Here is a 14427-nt window from a genome sequence, read left to right on the forward strand (position 1 = left end):
CCTCAAACCCCTAATTTACAGCTTTGCCTTTAGAGGTAGTTTTGGAAAAGAAAGCAAAGAAAGGCAGAAATCACTGCACAGGGTCCTCCTCTAATGCATGGTCAGACCAGGTGAGCGTTTTGAATATTATGATTCTATAAAATAGGGAAAGACTTTTTTGGTTCCTTCAATATTCTGTTTTGAGGCCCTTCACTAAGATCCTGGTGTCCTCCTTCTACTCACCCCAGATCTCCATGCGCCCTGAATTTCATCCCTACCCGCGACAAAGATTTTTTGGCCAGTTTGACTCAGGCTCTTGAATCTTCTCCTATGCCCATCTGTGCACTTCCTTGTAAAACAGCAAAGAACTGTGTTATCTTAGTTTAGCAAGGACTTGCCATCCTTGATATTTGATCAATTTCCTAATGTTCACCATCCCCCAGGTGATGTATGACCACTCAGGCCTGTTTTCAACAAGAATGCTCTCAGGTCTGTCTAGCCAAAATCCCCTTTACCTCTTTTAGTAATCTTCTATCCACTGACCTCCAATCTGACTCCTATCTATCTACACATAGACAAGTGGTTGTAAATTTCCACTTGTCTGTGTTGTATTTGGAATTGAACCTGACCTTTCCCTCTCATTGCAAGATCCCGTTGCAGTGGCCCCCATATATATCCCAATGGTCCTGAATAAAGTCTTCCTTACTGTGCTTCAACAACGATCACTGAAAAAGTTTTTCTTTCTTCTTCTTTTTTTTTTTCAGATGGAGTTTCACTCTAGTCACCCAGGCTGGAGTGCAATGGTGCAATCTCGGCTCACTGCAACCTCTGCCTTCCAGGTTCAAGCAATTCTCCTGTCTTAGCCTCCTGAGTAGCTGGGACTACAGGCACCTGCCACTACGCCCAGCTAATTTTTGTAATTTTTAGTAGAGACAGAGTTTCACCATGTTGGCCAGGCTGGTCCTGAACTGCTGACCTCAGGTAATTCACCCACCTTGGCCTCCCCAAATGCTGGAATTACAGGTGTGAGCCACCGCGCCCAGTCTGAATAAGCTTTTCTTTAATACCCGTAAGAACACTTGACATGTAAGATTCCCACCTTTGAGAATCTGAAATTGACCTTGTTAGTCACACCTAAGTATGCCTGTGTAGTAGAGTTACCTGGGAATTCATTGAAAATGAAGATCCCATGACAATATTCCTATTTAACAGGTCAGAATGGAATGGAAGAAGGTGGCAGGTAGGGTCGCAGAAACTGCTTTTTAAAAAACTTCCAGTTGACGCTGATATAATTTGTCTTTGAATTTCAGGATTTCAATGGGAAAAAAAAAAAAAAAAACAAAAAACCTGAAAGTTATCTTCGCTGAAATCTTCCTGTATAGGCTTTATAGTGTCTTCATTTAGTTTAGTGTCTACTTAGAAAGTTCCTAAGTAGGGGGATAAACTTACTCCACTCTCTTAATGTTACCATATACATATGTAAATTTGAAGAGAACAAAGCCTTCTCAGGAGATTCTTATATATTAAGAAATACTTTTGGCTTGCCCAGTGGCTCACTCCTATAGTCCTAGCACTTTGGGAGGCTGAGACCAGAGGACTGCTTGAGCCCAGGAGTTTGAGACCATGCTGGACTGAGACCTCGGCTCTACAAATATTAAAACTTAGCCTAGCATGGTGGCCCATGCCTGTGGTCTCATCTACTCAGTACTCAGGAGATTGAGTTAGGAGGATAGCTTGAGCCTGAGCTATCATTGTGCCACTGCTCTCCAGCCTGGGAGACATAATGAGACTCTGTCTCAAAATTAAAAAAAAAAAAAAGGAAGACTTTTGTTTGGCTAGCATTTAGAGAGTCTCTAAGACTCTGGCATCTCTAATCATGTAAGACATATTCCCACTGCCCTGTGACCTGCAGTTGAGAATGTAAGGGATGAAGGTATTCTGGGCTGGCCATAATTGATAACAGCTGTTGAACAACTTATAATGTTCAAAAAGCTACCTCATTTGATTTTTGTCATTTGGTATTTACAGTAGATCAACAAAGTGGACTTCCTTTGTATTTCTACTTTTAAAATATTAGAATTCTTTTTAATGCAGCTTAAAAGAATGCAGGAAAGAAAGCACAAATTAGTTTGGAGCATGCAAAATTAGACCTGCAAGTGAGAAAGGATTAAAAATAATATTTTTCTTAGCTAGAAGAAAATCAATAAAAGGTAAGAAGGGTCTTGAGGAAATGATGTGGGCTGTGGATTGCAGAGATGAGGAAGGAGGCTCCACCTGGGTGACTGGCTCTCATTCTCCAGGGCGGAGATGGGCAGAGCTGTCTTCTCTTTCCTCCAGACCCCATGTCCTTGGCTGAAAGCACATTCTTCCAGGACCCACAGGCATATGTGAAGCACATTATATGTTCTGGGACCCACAGGCATATTGTGAAGCACATTATATGTTCCTCAAGAAGCTTTTAGGATGATTAAGGAGATAAAGTATAGGCATTAGAAGCAGTATGTAAAGTGCAATGGAGGCCTCCCATGAGTTTGTTAGAATTTTTCACTAGTTTGCTTGGGATGCCATGAAAAAGTGCCAGAAAGTGAGCGTATTAAAACAACAGAACTGTATTGCTTCCCAGTTTTGGAGGCCAGAAGCCCAAAACAAAGGTTTCCATGACACCATTCTCCCTGTGATGCCTAGAGCGGGGACTCGCTGTGCGCCTCCTCTTGGCTCTGGCAGTTTGTGGGCAATCCTAGCATCCCTTGGCTTGCAGCTGCAGCACTTCAGCTTTTGCCTCCAGTGCCACATGACATTGTCCCCAGTGAGTCTGTGTCTCTGTGTTTCTTCTTATAAGGACATCAATCATATTGGTTTAAGTGCTCACCCTACCCCAGTAAGACTTCATCTTTACTTAGTAAATTTGCAATGACCGTATTTCCAAATAAAGGTCATATTTTGAGGTACTGGAGACTGAGACTTTAACATATCATTTTAAGGAACACAATTGAACTCATAGCAATTTACTTTTCTCATAATTATAACATTTTCCTGATTTTTTCAATATTTTCAGAGTATATTGGGCATCCTCCCATGTTAACCAGGGAAGAGAACAACTGTGAAGATTTAATACAATTTCCTGGAGTCCTTAAAAGAGATTCTGTTTATGATCTAAGTACAAGATCCAATAGACTCAGCTTTTCCTTTTAGTAATCTGAAAGCTGTGGTATATGGAGGGAAAAACCTTAAACATTTACTATGTACAAATTTCAATGAAACAGCAGGAGAGTGGGTACAGCTGAATTTTACCAAGTCAGTATCCTGGATTAGCTAGGGCATTGCTTCGGGTCCATTCAAAATGAAGAAGGAGCACCAAGCTTTACATGGAAAAAATGAATGCTTTATCCATCAAAGGATGACAGTTCTCATCACATGGAAAAAATGAATGCTTTCTCCATCAAACGATGACAGTTCTCATCACTCTTCTTTTTTTTTTTTTTTAAGTTACAACTTTTGTTGACATTTACATTTTAATAGAAAATGTTTAAATTTTAGAAGAAAAATATCTGGTTTAAAATCATATGCAAAATAATTTTTGTATCTTAATATTTACCTTATTTTTCTTTTCTAATGAAACATTTAAATTTTATACATTCTATTTTTTATTCTTTTTTTTTTTATTATACTTTAAAAAGCAACAGCAGCAAAAGCCAAAATTGACAAATGGGATCTCATTAAACTAAAGAGCTTCCACACAGCAAAAGAAACTACCATCAGAGTGAACAGGCAACCTACAGAATGGGAGAAAATTTTTGCAATCTACTCATCTGACAAAGGGCTAATATCCAGAACCTACAAAGAACTCAAACAAATTTACAAGAAAAAAACAAACAACCCCATCAAAAAGTGGGCAAAGGATATGAACAGACATTTCTCAAAAGAAGACATTCATACAGCCAACAGACACATGAAAAAATGCTCATCGAAGATGGCCAAATAGGAGCAGCTCCAGTCTCCAACTCCCAGCGCGAGCGACACAGAAGACCGGTGATTTCTGCATTTTCAACTGAGGTACTGGGTTCATCTCACTGGGGAGTGCCGGACAATCGGTGCTGGTCAGCTGCTGCAGCCCGACCAGCGAGAGCTGAAGCAGGGCTAGGCATTGCCTCACCTGGGAAGCGCAAGGGGGAAGGGAGTCCCTTTTCCTAGCCAGGGGAACTGAGACACACAACACCTGGAAAATCGGGTAACTCCCACCCCAATACTGCACTTTAAGCAAACAGGCACACCAGGAGATCATATCCCACACCTGGCCGGGAGGGTCCCACACCCACGGAGCCTCCCTCATTGCTAGCGCAGCAGTCTGTGATCTCCTGGCAAGGCAGCAGCGAGGCTGGGGGAGGGGCGCCCGCCATTGCTGAGGCTTAAGTAGGTAAACAAAGCTGCTGGGAAGCTCGAACTGGGTGGAGCTCAAGGCAGCTCAAGGAAACCTGCCTGTCTCTGTAGACTCCACCTCTGGGGACAGGGCACAGTAAACTAAACAAACGCAGCAGACACCTCTGCAGATGCAAACGACTCTGTCTGACAGCTTTGAAGAGAGCAGTGGATCTCCCAACACGGAGGTTGAGATCTGAGAAGGGACAGACTCCCTGCTCAAGTGGGTCCCTGACCCCTGAGTAGCCTAACTGGGAGACATCCCCCACTAGGGGCAGTCTGACACCCCACACCTCACAGGGAGGAGTACACCCTTGAGAGGAAGCTTCCAAAGCAAGAATCAGACAGGTACACTCGCTGTTCAGCAATATTCTATCTTCTGCAGCCTCTGCTGCTGATACCCAGGCAAACAGGGTCTGGAGTGGACCTCAAGCAATCTCCAACAGACCTACAGCTGAGGGTCCTGACTGTTAGAAGGAAAACTATCAAACAGGAAGGACACCTACACCAAAACCCCATCAGTACATCACCATCATCATAGACCAGAGGCAGATAAAACCACAAAGATGGGGAAAAAGCAGGGCAGAAAAGCTGGAAATTCAAAAAATAAGAGCGCATCTCCCCCGGCAAAAGAGCGCAGCTCATCGCCAGCAACGGATCAAAGCTGGACGGAGAATGACTTTGACGAGATGAGAGAAGAAGGCTTCAGTCCATCAAATTTCTCAGAGCTAAAGGAGGAATTACGTACCCAGCGCAAAGAAACTAAAAATCTTGAAAAAAAAGTGGAAGAATTGATGGCTAGAGTAATTAATGCAGAGAAGGTCCTAAACGAAATGAAAGAGATGAAAACCATGACACGAGAAATACGTGACAAATGCACAAGCTTCAGTAACCGACTCGATCAACTGGAAGAAAGAGTATCAGCGATTGAGGATCAAATGAATGAAATGAAGCGAGAAGAGAAACCAAAAGAAAAAAGAAGAAAAAGAAATGAACAAAGCCTGCAAGAAGTATGGGATTATGGAAAAAGACCAAATCTACGTCTGATTGGGGTGCCTGAAAGTGAGGGGGAAAATGGAACCAAGTTGGAAAACACTCTTCAGGATATCATCCAGGAGAACTTCCCCAACCTAGTAGGGCAGGCCAACATTCAAATCCAGGAAATACAGAGAACGCCACAAAGATACTCCTCGAGAAGAGCAACTCCAAGACACATAATTGCCAGATTCACCAAAGTTGAAATGAAGGAAAAAATCTTAAGGGCAGCCAGAGAGAAAGGTCGGGTTACACACAAAGGGAAGCCCATCAGACTAACAGCAGATCTCTCAGCAGGAACTCTACAAGCCAGAAGAGAGGGGGGGCCAATATTCAACATTCTTAAAGAAAAGAATTTTAAACCCAGAATTTCATATCCAGCCAAACTAAGTTTCATAAGTGAAGGAGAAATAAAATCCTTTACAGATAAGCAAATGCTTAGAGATTTTGTCACCACTAGGCCTGCCTTACAAGAGACCCTGAAGGAAGCACTCAACATGGAAAGGAACAACCGGTACCAGCCATTGCAAAAACATGCCAAAATGTAAAGACCATGGAGGCTAGGAAGAAACTGCATCAACTAATGAGCAAAATAACCAGTTAATAACATAATGGCAGGATCAAGTTCACACATAACAATCTTAACCTTAAATGTAAATGGACTAAACGCTCCAATTAAAAGACACAGACTGGCTAACTGGATAAAGAGTCAAGACCCATCAGTCTGCTGTATTAAGGAGACCCATCTCACACGCAGAGACATACATAGGCTCAAAATAAAGGGATGGAGGAAGATTTACCAAGCAAATGGAGAACAAAAAAAAGCGGGGGTTGCAATACTAGTCTCTGATAAAACAGACTTTAAACCATCAAAGATCAAAAGAGACAAAGAAGGCCATTACATAATGGTAAAGGGATCAATTCAACAGGAAGAGCTAACTATCCTAAATATATATGCACCCAATACAGGAGCACCCAGATTCATCAAGCAAGTCCTTAGAGACTTACAAAGAGACTTAGACTCCCATACAATAATAATGGGAGACTTCAACACTCCACTGTCAACATTAGACAGATCAACGAGACAGAAAGTTAACAAGGATATCCAGGAATTGAACTCATCTCTGCAGCAAGCAGACCTAATAGACATCTATAGAACTCTCCACCCCAAATCAACAGAATATACATTCTTCTCAGCACCACATCGTACTTACTCCAAAATTGACCACGTAATTGGAAGTAAAGCACTCCTCAGCAAATGTATAAGAACAGAAATTATAACAAACTGTCTCTCAGACCACAGTGCAATCAAACTAGAACTCAGGACTAACAAACTCAATCAAAACTGCTCAACTACATGGAAACTGAACATCCTGCTCCTGAATGACTACTGGGTACATAAAGAAATGAAGGCAGAAATAAAGATGTTCTTTGAAACCAATGAGAACAAAGATACAACATACCAGAATCTCTGGGACACATTTAAAGCAGTGTGTAGAGGGAAATTTATAGCATTAAATGCCCACAAGAGAAAGCAGGAAAGATCTAAAATTGACACTCTAACATCTCAATTAAAAGAACTAGAGAAGCAAGAGCAAACACATTCGAAAGCTAGCAGAAGGCAAGAAATAACTAAGATCAGAGCAGAACTGAAGGAGATAGAGACACAAAAAACCCTCCAAAAAATCAATGAATCCAGGAGTTGGTTTTTTGAAAAGATCAACAAAATTGACAGACCACTAGCCAGACTAATAAAGAAGAAAAGAGAGAAGAATCAAATCGACGCAATTAAAAATGATAAAGGGGATATCACCACCGACCCCACAGAAATACAAACTACCATCAGAGAATACTATAAACACCTCTACGCAAATAAACTGGAAAATCTAGAAGAAATGGATAATTTCCTGAACACTTACACTCTTCCAAGACTAAACCAGGAAGAAGTTGAATCCCTGAATAGACCAATAGCAGGCTCTGAAATTGAGGCAACAATTAATAGCCTACCAACCAAAAAAAGTCCAGGACCAGATGGATTCACAGCTGAATTCTACCAGAGGTACAAGGAGGAGTTGGTACCATTCCTTCTGAAACTATTCCAATCAATAGAAAAAGAGGGTATCCTCCCTAACTCATTTTATGAGGCCAACATCATCCTGATACCAAAGCCTGGCAGAGACACAACAAAAACAGAGAATTTTAGACCAATATCCCTGATGAACATCGATGCAAAAATCCTCAATAAAATACTGGCAAACCGGATTCAGCAACACATCAAAAAGCTTATCCACCATGATCAAGTGGGCTTCATCCTGGGATGCAAGGCTGGTTCAACATTCACAAATCAATAAACATAATCCAGCATATAAACAGAACCAAAGACAAGAACCACATGATTATCTCAATAGATGCAGAAAAGGCTTTTGACAAAATTCAACAGCCCTTCATGCTAAAAACGCTCAATAAATTCGGTATTGATGGAACGTACCTCAAAATAATAAGAGCTATTTATGACAAACCCACAGCCAATATCATACTGAATGGGCAAAAACTGGAAAAATTCCCTTTGAAAACTGGCACAAGACAGGGATGCCCTCTCTCACCACTCCTATTCAACATAGTGTTGGAAGTTCTGGCTAGGGCAATCAGGCAAGAGAAAGAAATCAAGGGTATTCAGTTAGGAAAAGAAGAAGTCAAATTGTCCCTCTTTGCAGATGACATGATTGTATATTTAGAAAATCCCATTGTCTCAGCCCAAAATCTCCTTAAGCTGATAAGCAACTTCAGCAAAGTCTCAGGATACAAAATTAATGTGCAAAAATCACAAGCATTCTTATACACCAGTAACAGAGAAACAGAGAGCCAAATCAGGAATGAACTTCCATTCACAATTGCTTCAAAGAGAATAAAATACCTAGGAATCCAATTTACAAGGGATGTAAAGGACCTCTTCAAGGAGAACTACAAACCACTGCTCAGTGAAATAAAAGAGGACACAAACAAATGGAAGAACATACCATGCTCATGGATAGGAAGAATCAATATCGTGAAAATGGCCATACTGCCCAAGGTTATTTATAGATTCAATGCCATCCCCATCAAGCTACCAATGAGTTTCTTCACAGAATTGGAAAAAACTGCTTTAAAGTTCATATGGAACCAAAAAAGAGCCCGCATCTCCAAGACAATCCTAAGTCAAAAGAACAAAGCTGGAGGCATCACGCTACCTGACTTCAAACTATACTACAAGGCTACAGTAACCAAAACAGCATGGTACTGGTACCAAAATAGAGATGTAGACCAATGGAACAGAACAGAGTCCTCAGAAATAATACCACACATCTACAGCCATCTGATCTTTGACAAACCTGAGAGAAACAAGAAATGGGGAAACGATTCCCTATTTAATAAATGGTGCTGGGAAAATTGGCTAGCCATAAGTAGAAAGCTGAAACTGGATCCTTTCCTTACTCCTTATACGAAAATTAATTCAAGATGGATTAGCAACTTAAATGTTAGTCCTAATACCATAAAAATCCTAGAGGAAAACCTAGGTAGTACCATTCAGGACATAGGCATGGGCAAAGATTTCATGTCTAAAACACCAAAAGCAATGGCAGCAAAAGCCAAAATTGACAAATGGGATCTCATTAAACTAAAGAGCTTCTGCACAGCAAAAGAAACTACCATCAGAGTGAACAGGCAACCTACAGAATGGGAGAAAATTTTTGCAATCTACTCATCTGACAAAGGGCTAATATCCAGAACCTACAAAGAACTCAAACAAATTTACAAGAAAAAAACAAACAACCCCATCAAAAAGTGGGCAAAGGATATGAACAGACATTTCTCAAAAGAAGACATTCATACAGCCAACAGACACATGAAAAAATGCTCATCATCACTGGCCATCAGAGAAATGCAAATCAAAACCACAATGAGATACCATCTCACACCAGTTAGAATGGCAATCATTAAAAAGTCAGGAAACAACAGGTGCTGGAGAGGATGTGGAGAAATAGGAACACTTTTACACTGTTGGTGAGATTGTAAACTAGTTCAACCATTATGGAAAACAGTATGGCGATTCCTCAAAGATCTAGAACTAGATGTACCATATGACCCAGCCATCCCATTACTGGGTATATACCCAAAGGATTATAAATCATGCTGCTATAAAGACACATGCACACGTATGTTCATTGCGGCACTATTCACAATAGCAAAGACTTGGAATCAACCCAAATGTCCATCAGTGACAGACTGGATTAAGAAAATGTGGCACATATACACCATGGAATACTATGCAGCCATCAAAAAGGATGAGTTTGTGTCCTTTGTAGGGACATGGATGCAGCTGGAAACCATCATTCTTAGTTCTCATCCCTCTTATTCAACATAGTGTGAAAACTTTTGTCCACTGGAATAGGGCAAGAAAAATAAATAATAGGGATACAGAATGAAAAGCAAGAAAAGAAACAGCTCCTATTTTCAGTTGACATGGTTGTCTATATAGAAAATCCCCAAAGAATCCACCACTTACTAACATGGCATATGTATACATATGTAACAAACCTGCACGTTGTGCACATGTACCCTAGAACTTAAAGTATAATAATAATAAAAAAAACCCCACCCTCCAAAACAACAACTAGAACTAATTAAGTGACTTCAGCAAAGTTAGAGGATATATCAACACAAAATGATCAATTTTACTTACATATAAAACTAAACTAAAAATAAACATGCAGAATCCAAAATTAAACACATGATAACCATTTACAATTGCTGCAGTGAAAATGACATACTTAGGTATGTGCTTAACAAAACCTATACAGAATTAATATATGTAAAATTGTTATAATGTTATTAAAATAAAGAAGACCTAAGTACATAAAGAGAGATAACATATTCATGGATTGGGAGACACAGCATAGTAAAGTTGTCACTCCTCTCTAAATTAATCCATATGTTTTATTAAATTTGTATTAGAATTCCAAGGAGGTTTTTTGTGGACATAGATAAGTTTATCCTAAAATTTGTATGAAAAGGCAAAGTTCTTAGCTAAAAAGTTCTTGTAAAAGAATAATTAAATGGAAGAATCACTCTCCCCAGTATTAAGGCCTGCCACAAAGCCACAGTGATCAGTGGTGTGTTACTGGTGGAAACATATACTGTAGGAGCATCATGTTCTTATGCCACTGTGCAGTAACAGACCAATACCCTGACACAGCAGGGTTTGCTGCAGAGGAAGAGTTTAATGAGTGCAGGGCACCAAGCAAGGAGATGGTGCCCTTTGGAATTTGAAACTCTCAAATCCACTTCCCCAAGGACTTATGGCTTGGGGTTTTCAAGGGGATCATGGAGGGTGAGGGCCTGGACAATTGAGACCATTGATTGGTCAGGATAAGGGGGATGAAATCATCAGGATGTGATGACCCCTTTCTTTGATGAGTCAGCTTCTCACAGGGTCCCACAGACAGCTGGTATAAGTGGGGTCCTTTACACCAGCTGATATCAGTGGGGTTCTTCATACCAACTGAGTCAGCAGTTTCATTAGTATGCAGAAGATGAAAGAATAGCTCAAAGGGAAAATTTAACATTTCATAATGTTCAAGTTGTTATCTACAGAGCAGGTAAGGAGAACTATAATCATGTAACCATGTCTGGGTGGTTCTTTTTTTCTGTTTGTTTGCTTTGTTGTTTTGAGATGGAGTCCCGCTCTGTTGCCCAGACTGGAGTGCAGTGGCGCGATCTCCGCTCACTGCAACCTCCAACTCCCAGGTTCAAGCGATTCTCTTGCCTCAGCCTCTGGAGTAGCTGGGATTACAGGGGCCCACCCTTACGCTCAGTTATTTTTTTTATTTTTTATTTTTAGTAGAGACAGGGTTTCGCCATGTTGGCCAGGCTGGTCTTGAACTCCTGACCTCAGGTGACCCGCCTCAGCCTCCCAAAGTGCTGGGATTACAGGTGTGAGCCACCATGCCCAGCCGTGTCTGTGTGGTTCTAGGACAATAGGAAGCAGATCGGGGAGCAAACTGACCTAGCGATCAATGCCGAGTGTGCTGCAAGCTTGGTTTACCTTTGTTTCCCCGCTCCCTTCTTCCCTGATTAATTTTACAAATTGTATAGAGCTGGTTTCACATAGACATAGATCAATGGAACAACATAAAGATCCAGATATAAACCCACAAAAATACACTCAACTGATTTTTGACAAAGGTGCAAAAGCAATTCAATGGAAGAAGGGTAGCTTTTTCAATAAATGGTACCAAAACAATTACACATCCTTAGATTACAAATGAACCTTCACCTAAATATCATAGATTATATAAAGGTTAACTCCAAATGAATCATGGACTTAGATACAAAATATAGTGCTATATAACTTATAGATAACACATAGGAGAAAACTTTCAGAATATGGAGTTGAGCAAAGAGTTCTTAGGTTTGACACTAAATTCACAACCCATTCAAGGAAATTTATAATTAGAAATCATCAAATTAAAAACTTGAGCTCACTGCAAAACCCTAATAAGAAGATGCAAAGACAAGTTATAGACTGGAGAAAAAGATTTGCAAATGACATATCTAACAAAGGACCAGTATAGAATATAGAATGTAGGTCTTAAAATCCACAAGAAAAATACAAACATTTCAATTAGAAAATTAGTAAAGGACATGAACAGACACTTCACTTGAGGATATACAGATGGTAGATAAGCAAATAGAAAGGTGCACAGCATCATTAGACATTAGGGATATGTATACTAAAACCACAATGAGATATCATGACAAACTTACCAGAATGGCTACTTTTTTTTCTTTAAATAGTGATAACAGCCATGTGGAGTGCATGTTGAAGGACTGAATCAGTGATATATTGTCGGTGAGGTATATGAAAAGGCACAGTCACTTGGGAAAAGTTTGGCAGTTTCTTATACAAGCAAACATGCAACTACCAAATGGTCCAGCACTTGTGCTCTTGGTCATTCATCCAGTAAAAATTAAACTATTTGTTCACAAAAACCTGTACTCAAATGTTCATAGCAACTTCACTTGTAAAAGTCAAAAACTGGAAACAGCCCAGTTATCTTTAAGCCAGTAAGTGGTTAAACAAGCTAGTAAATCCTGACTGTGAAATACTACTCAGCAAGGAAAAGCAGTGAAGCAATGGGTGCATGCAACAACGTGGATCAATCTCCAGGGACTTATGATGAGTGAAAAAGTCAATCCCCAAAGCTTGCATACTGAATGGTGCTGTTTCTATAAAACTTTTGAATGATGAAATTACAGAAATTGAGAATAGATTAGTAGCTGCCAGTGATTAAGGAGGGCAGAAGTGAGGGGCTAGGGGATTCTCTGAAAGAGCGATGTGAGGATCCCAGTGATAATAGAATTGTTCTTTATCTTGACTGTAACATTGATGATATCCTAGTTGTGATACTGTAATACAATTTTGTAAGATACTACTATTGAGGAAAACTGGGTAACAGGTAAATGAGAGGTCTCTGTATTATTTATCAAACCTGTATGCTCATCTATAATAAACAGGTCTCTGTATTATTTATCATACCTGTATGCTCATCTATATTATCTAAAATGAAGTGTTCATTAAAAACAAAAATAGAAGAAGAGTAGATTTTACATGGTCATATCATCAACTTCCACGAATGTCCTACAGCTGTAAGCAGATTTTTCTACAATGCTCAGTCCCTCAGAACTCCACCAAGGAGAAGTCAGTGGCTCAGAAATGTTAAAATCACTTGCCTAAGATCACAGAGCTGGTAAATACTGACGTGGTAATGAGCCCAGTCTGTCTGACATACAACCTTGTCCTTCACAGGTCAGCCTGACCTCAGAGCCAGCACAGGTGTGGGGTCCGCACTCTTCTACCAGAGAACTCATCCCCTTGCAGGCAGCAGCCATTTAGTGGATTAGGAAGACAAGCACCTGACTTTCAGCGCAGATGAACTCATAAAGCATTCAGCATGTCAGGCTGCAGTCTTCGCCTTGTTTGGAAAGTGCAAGATAAATTTCAGCAGGCTATGGTTTGTTTGCAGATGCTGGGAATAATCTAATCTACTATTTCAAATATAATTTAGATTTAAGAGGTGTTTTACTGTTCTATTTCTAGAGTGCCTGAGGATCCAGCTGAGTGTATTACACATCACATTAGATTAAGGTCAATTAACAACATTGTGAGGGATTTCTCCCCTTCATGATGAGATGGAGCTGCAAATTTGTGATTAAAATCCTATATGTTAGCACCGAGGAACGCAGGGATTCTAGACAAGCTCCAATTATGATTAAGGCTGCAGCACGGGTCCAGTGGGTCATGGCATGTCGTAACTCCCTGAACTTTCTAATCAGCGTTATTGAACAGCTTTGCATTTGGAATCAGATTGGTAGAGGTGACTGTTGTGCTGAGTGGCACATGTTTGGATTTTCGATTTAAATATGTCGAAAGCGCCAGAGCCCAGGTGGAAGAAAGGGTTTTTCCCTCAGTTCTAACAACAGCCCACATGTGCTACCCTCAGGGTGAGACAGGAGGTGACCCCAGTGGTGCGCCAGAGAGTAGGGTGATAGAGGACAAGGGAGCAGGGAGGTTCTGCCATCAAGGAGAACAAGTGTGGAAATTGACATTGGGCAGAACTGGACATGAGTGTCAACTCTGTCCCCTATAATTTGTGCATATCTAGGCAAATCACTTAACTGCCAGAACTACTTTTTTATTTTTTTTTCAGCTGTACAGTGGAAATAGGGCTTTGTTACTTTTAAGATGCAGATGAAGTGAGGCTCGATATATAAAACAGCTTGTACATGGGGAGGGGCTTAATAAGTGGCAGATATAATAAAATCAAAGCTTTCCAAGTGATTTCAGCGTTAAAAGGAGCAGCAATTGTCAACTAATCTACCTGTCCCTCCCATCCACTCAGGAGGACAGTGGGGGGGCGATTTTTATTGTCAAGTGGCTGTTATTTATAATGGTCTCTT

The 14427-nt window shown here is 40.4% G+C and overlaps 1 long non-coding RNA gene across 1 annotated transcript in view; it reads right to left on the bottom strand.

The window, feature by feature from the left end:
• LOC139356950 (uncharacterized) overlaps positions 1-14427 on the bottom strand; it is a 119216-nt gene that overhangs the window by 104552 nt on the left and 237 nt on the right. The window lies entirely within an intron of this gene.

The sequence above is a fragment of the Macaca nemestrina genome, chromosome 11, assembly GCF_043159975.1.
Source record: "Macaca nemestrina isolate mMacNem1 chromosome 11, mMacNem.hap1, whole genome shotgun sequence".
Classification (NCBI taxonomy): domain Eukaryota; kingdom Metazoa; phylum Chordata; class Mammalia; order Primates; family Cercopithecidae; genus Macaca; species Macaca nemestrina.